The following is a 7396-nucleotide window of genomic DNA, read 5'->3' as shown; positions in this document are numbered from 1 at the left end:
ATATAGATTCTATTTAAGTATATTCTAAAATAAAGAAAAATCAAAATGCAGAAATTTTTATTTGTACTTTTTCCATATTTTTCCGCATATTGATCAAAGTAGATAATTTTTTTTTTATATTTAATACTGGAGAAAGTCATTAAATATATATATAAAATATATATATATTATTTTAATAAACTCAACGTCCGTTCTGTTTGACGGATTGCTATTAAAAGCATGATTAATAAAAATTATCACAATACTTTCAATTCGCATATTCTACTATCGCGATATATCTTTTCCTAAATCATTTTGCAAGAATGAAATCCAACATCAAAGTTCGTATCTATTTGCACGATTATTACTTTCGTTTTGGTATCAGATTAACGGCGTTCACTTTTTTCCTTTTTGTAAATTCTGATTCGGATTACCGAAGCATGCATGATGTCAGTCTGAATTAATTTTGCGCCGAGCTCGTTGTCGCATTCCTGAGAGACCGGTCCGGTATACGGAAAGTAATATTACCGCCGCGAGCAATGGTGGAAGTGACGGCGAACAGAGACGGCGGGAAGAGAAATGCGATGAGTTGTGTGGGTATTCTCCATCCAGGCTGTGAGAACGTCGAGGAAAATGGTAACAGTAGTGTCAGAAGGAAGAGATCCACGATGGAAAGAAAGAAGGATGGAGGACAAGAGCCGGCCGACTCTGGTAGGTAAGGAAAATATAAGAAGCCCCTTCATTTTCATTAATAAAACATCTCGTCGGGTAAGAAGCAGCAGGAACTAGGACGTCGGGAGTCGAGAACGAGTAGCGGTTGGGTGGATGGGCGAAGAGAAACGAGGAGAACCGGGGAAGAAACGAGACAGACGCGGTAGAAAGCAACGAACGGGCCACCGGTTCCAGGCGGGGCGGTTTGCGACTATTTCTGAATAACAACGAAATGCAAAGTAGCTGATAGCACGCGTTGAAGCTGTACGCGCGCCATTTCTCAAGCGCTTCTCTCCGCCAGCTTTCGAGACCGCAAGCTCCTCTTACGTGCACTTAACGTTGGTAAGAACCGTTTCCTCAAGATTCGCCTCCCCGATTCGCCAGTCGCGCTGGCCTATATTTCGTCTCTCGACGAGGATGTAATTCCTCCAGGAGAAAATCAGCCCGTTGTTCACAGCTCGTTGTGCTCAGCATTATTTCCAGTTCACTCGGGCACCATCTGACTTTCGGGCGAGCGATGTCGCTCGATTTAAGCGACCAAAATACTCGGTTAACGTTGTGCCGGTATTTCAGCATCTACGCGACGCCGGTGTCTGGCGTATTTCAAATTGTCAGAATTATGGTGAATAATTCTTTATCACTTGGTTTAACTCTTCCTGGACTTAGTTTCTTCTTGGATCTTTTTGAGATGTAGGCTAAACTAAGCGTTGTGATTATACAAGATTACAATTTTTTTTTTAATTTAAACTTCTTAACAAAAAATTATTTTGAAAGGTTGCTAAAAAATATTCAGATTTTATTACACTACTTTTATTAAAAGTAATAAAATATAATAAATTTATTTATCTGTTGATATCATTTCTATTTCATAAGCCGTTTTATAGACAATTTTCACTATTGGAATTTCATTACAACTTATACGACCGGAAAATGTTTAGATATAAAGTCAGTTTCATTTGACTATAAAACGCAGCTACCAAAGGATCAATCGTTTAGCGAATGCTTCGATGAATATAAAACTCGCCGCGGATACATATTCCTGATCAAATGAAGTTATTACGAGTTCATATTCAGAATTGCATAACGCATAGTACCTGAATATATAAAATCCAGTTATTTTATTTTGTAACAATGACGTTATTACAGTTATTAAGGGATCAGGATTTATTTTTAATATGATGTCCTAAAATAATTCAGCTACATTTTACAAAATTTTAAAACTATGATAAAAATTATAAAGCCTTATGTGTGATTTTTCTATCCTTAACTCGATTATCACGTAGAATTTAATTTCTGTTTTGCGAATATATTATACAATATTTAAAATACAAATATATTTAATATTAAATATTTTAAATAAAAAATATAGACTGTAAAATATTCTTTTCCTCGCGAACGAGTAACAGATTTCTAAGGCGAAAGTAGTCTGAAATAAAAAAGTAAAATATTTTCTTATAAATAAATTGAATAGCTATGATGTAGCATAGAATATTTGTTTAGAATAAATTTTTTTAATTCGTTTTTCAAAGCAAAAAATTTCTTTTTGAAATTCTTTTTTATAATTCTCAATAAAAAAAAATTTTACACTGCATCACAGCTTTTCCTATATTTATCAAAAAATATATTTTTTTATTTCAGACCACTTCATTCGTCCAATCATATCACGACGCCAACGGAGGGAATTGTTCCACACACAACCTATATTTTTTATTTAAAATTTTTAATATGTGGGGCAAATTTGTAGTTTAAATATTATACAATATATCTTTAGAATAGAAATTAATTCTATGCAGTAATTGACTTAAAAAAAATTTTGAATTTTTATGTACCTTGTCAAGATAATGTGATACTCTTAACCAATCCTAAAAATCGGGGATGACACACACATATGTTTTGCTGTAAGAATTCTAAAAGATGAGATGATATTTATATGTGGATGTGTGTGTTGTATCATACGTATCTATGCATATACATGTTTATAGATATACTACATTTATGTATACTATATATCGTACATAAACATCTGCTGCTACGTTGTCTCTTATACAAAAGCTATAAACGTATGTGAAACAGTACAGAAATGAAGCATGAGTGGTATAATGATTTTCTCGTGATTATGATGTTGACAAGTTCCTTTTGAGAGTATGGAAGATCCCTTACGGTGAAGCATCACTAACTAATTGCACGACTGCTAATGATTTACGAGCTATTATTCGTGCACTCGGTCATTTGATAATAATATTATGAAATCTGTATAAAAAAAAAATTTCTTTTCGAGCTTCGGCACAATAATACTTAAGATAAGAACATTTAGTTCAGATATGCAAGAGTTTTATAAAACGCACAAGATATATTTCCCGAGATTCAAACGAGATCGTCACGCCATACAACTGAAATGATAAAACTGCTTGAAATCTTTATATCTCATCTACACGACCAACGTGTCGTCTGAATTTACTGCGCGCTTGCATACATTTATACACGACAGAGAGAATATATAGAGATAAATTTTGCGACCGTGTTAACATCGTGTTGTGTTTTTTTTTAAACTATACACTTGCGAAAAATACTCTATTCTTTGCAGGAACCGGCCGTGTTCTTCCACTATTTCCGATTAGATCATTTATTATTTGAGAGAAACAGTGACAAAATGATGTATAGAGTATAGTGCAAAAAAGCACGTCAGAAGTCTAGGGACAGAGCGACGAGATACGAAAAATTGTTTTACTACGCATACTAGCATGACACGTATGCATCATACTTAACCTTACTAGCCATAGATAAAACAGCGATGGTGATGCCGGACAAAAACTCAAAGGGGACGTCTGGCTTCTGAGGAGATTCACGCCTGGATGAGTTCTTTTGACGTCGATACAGCTCTTTTTCTAAACGCAGAAGAACGAAGCCCGTACATCATGCCACATTACACAAATAGATATCAAAAAGAACATCCTTCGATTTTCTTAGAGATTGCAGCTCAAATAAATATAGATAAGGCAATCTTCTTTATTGTAGCAGCAAATAAAAATGCTCAAGAAAATATATGAAAAACTTATAGCAGTTTTAAGAAATTATATAGATACATATTCTATTCATGGAAAATTCATAATACATAGACACAATACATTCAGTATCGATGCAGCGAATAATATACAGTTGATTCTTTGTTAATGCGTTACTGAAACGTATGTTTATTATTCACAACAAAACGGCATTGTGCGATACTGAAAGGATGCTGGTATTACACGAGCGCAAATCCGTAACATTAAAACAATACGGTTGAACGGTGCATACTAACTGTACCCTCGGGTAACGCAAAGGAGAGAGTAACAAACCGTAACAAACTAATGCTGGAAATAGTATAGACAAGAGACTTAAATGCAAAGCGAATATAACTATATTCGGTCACACGGGGAAACGTTCTCGAAAGATAATTAATTACAATGCCAGCAAAGCCGCTTACTAACGCTCCGGAAAATTATATATGCGTGAAATTCTGCATAAGGATCCACGAAAAAGAGAGAGCATGTACTCATGCCAACAGGAATATGAATGAACGTGATGTCGCGTTAATATAACCGCTGCACCGATACACATGTAGCAGTCATTACATACTTTCGCATACATTTAGCCTGGTGTTTTGAATAGTTGACAGACTTATGAAGCGAGATACACAGCAACGTTACACACTATTACATGCAACATTACAGCTTTGCAAGTGGTAATACGATACAATTTCTCATGCGAGATACGTCGGAAGTGGACTTAGCGAAAACAGCTTAACAATAATGCATTATAATCAGACCGAACGTTCGACAGATTATCGATTGTATTTGAAATCCCACTGGTACATTAATTAATCCGAAAATGTTTCAATTTTATACTCAAATATGGATTTGCCGTTTCAAAATGCATCGCAATTCGCGATTCGCGTGCCGATATTTATGACATTTAAATTGAAACAGTTTGAAATACTCGTGAAAAAATGGAATAGCATTTATGTATGATAAAAGCATAATTTTCAATAAATCAAGTATGTATTTTAAAACATGCTATTGATTAAACTACAGTTGATTTCTATAGCTGACTCACTAATTCGTTTTCTGATGTGACTTATTGATTTTATTAATTCGCATGTATGTATTTGCATTTTACATTTCTAATCACAGTGAAACAAAAATTTCAATAAAATTTATCATTTCAGATTATCATTTATATTTTCAGAAAATTCTTACATATTTATACTTCCTAATGTATAAAAATAATAAATAAAAAGATTCTCTCTTTTAGGCATTATATTTTTCATGCAGGGATATATAAAAATAAAAAGAGTGTAAGAAATTTACCATATCTTGCAAAATTTACATTTTTCTTACAGATAATCTAGGTGCATATAACTTACAATCGTATCCATCGTACCACTTTGAACTATTTTTTTCAAAGATGTCCAAAGTTGGCAAGCATTTTACTGATAAGACTACTGGTTCTTCAGTTATGAATATATATTACGCGCGTCGCTGTGCTCGCATTAATTCTCCAGCTGGTCTCTGCCACGAATGCACCAGTGATACGACGTATGCACGTGCACCGTAATTTCACAGCAGGAAATTTCGCAAACTTAAGTTTGCGACGTTACATCGCGAAATTCTCTGGCGCGACTAACGAAACTAAAATTCACACGGCCATTTACGCTCTGTCACTTGCAAGAAACTAACAATCTTTGAAGCAATTGTTTCGAATTTATTTCAGTTAGTATCATCTGAAATACTTAGTTTTTGTTAAAGCAATTATATATTCACAGCAATTTATTCAATTAATATTGTTTATAAAACGCTTTTAATCTCACGCATTTATTTATGTCACTGATATATATAATAGCTACATTGAAATTTTTCAATTACATATATTATATTATAAATCATTTTGATAAACAGATTGTTTTAAATTAACAGTATTCTTTTAAAGATGTAGGTATTATTGTTTGTTGAAAAATAATAAAAAAACTTAATAAAAAAATAAGCTAATTTATTTGTACCTCCGATTTAAAATGCATTACTTGTTAATAAAGTGCATATTATATTGTTGTTTTCTCCAACATTGTGATGAGAATTACCGATTAGACTTGCTATTTCCGTGGCACTCTAGTCATTATAATCTATATATAGATAACGATTACACAATGATTCTGCATATGAGATCGTGTAATTTATCATCCTCGGCACATAATTGTTTACACTCATTATCGTTTGATATTACTCTGATTTGCATCTCTATCAGTTCACATTCTACTACATTTATCACTATTGTATTAGTTCAACCGTGTTAATGATCATATTTCCATTACGTGCACTGTCTGATTTTGTAAATGGCACGATAACCAAATGTATAATTTCGTTCGTAAACTTGATGGGCGTGTCTAAATGACAGGGTATAATATTATTTAATGTATTTATTATATAAAGCGAGATGCTTCTTTTCAAATTTGACAAAGACTAATTTATATAATATTTTAATTACAATTTATACTTCGTATTTTTACTATGTCATAAAATCTGTGCATAACCCTTGAATCATTAATTATGAAAAAACTCTGTAAAAGTGAAAGTAATTTGATATCGCTAGATACTTCTCCTTAATGAATTGTATTTACCCTTATAAAAATCCTAATAAGGATGTAACAAACAAACATTTAGAATCATAACAATATTGCAACTCTTAAATAAACTGAACATTCTATAATTAATCTTTGATGGTATCGATTGATTCTAAAAAAAAAAAAACAGTTTCAAAAACGTCATTCTATTGCCTTTATTTTATTGTAATCTTTGATGTTATTCCATGTATCCAATTTTCGATAAAACTGTAGTATCGATCAGTTTTCCCATGAAATACAATATCAGCCAAATAGCTTTCAAGTTTAAGCAAACTATGTAATCTAAAGAAAGTCTTTATGCGCTGAAATATAAAAAAAAGCTACTTTCTACGATGTTAAATATTCAAACGCTTCAAAAATTTTTGTTTAAAGATCTATTACATAAATTATATAATTTAATATTAATAGTTTTCATCAATTTAAATTAATTAAAATTGTGTTCTTAATAAGCAAATCTTCTACAATGTTTAATATTAATGCAACTATTAAAAATGCCAAAGTATCATGTATTCTAATTACATAAGATGATTACATTAATTATAGCTTAAAGCAATTGAATTTATGTTCAAACAACATGCAATATTCAGTTAACCATTGTGAGGTGCGTCAATTAGAACATGAGATGCTAACATTGTATTTACAAAGAGAGACACGTTATTTAAAGGCAAATGCTTTGTTGTACAAATAAGCGGATATATACTATTATAATATAGGTGCTATATATCAACAAACGCGTAGAAACAGTATAATAAAATAATTTTTACAAATCTAGAAATTAATTTACAAAACTGAAGCTTATTCTTAATACTTTGCTCATTTTTAATTATATAAATAAAATTTTACAAAAATGCTTTATTAATCAAATGTAAAGATAGTTAATAATTAATATTTGTATATGCGTACAAATTTGAAATTTGAAATTATTTGTATTCTAACTTACAATTAAATGTTGTTGACATTAAATTAAAAATTTTACTTCTACTTTTGTAAATTGTATGACTGTCTAATTTTATTCTCTCTTTATACACATGTATATATATATATATATTTTTT

The sequence above is a fragment of the Atta colombica genome, unplaced genomic scaffold (assembly GCF_001594045.1).
Source record: "Atta colombica isolate Treedump-2 unplaced genomic scaffold, Acol1.0 scaffold58, whole genome shotgun sequence".
Classification (NCBI taxonomy): Eukaryota; Metazoa; Arthropoda; class Insecta; order Hymenoptera; family Formicidae; genus Atta; species Atta colombica.
The sequence above is the reverse complement of the archived record's forward strand: the minus strand, read 5'-3'. Positions refer to the sequence as shown.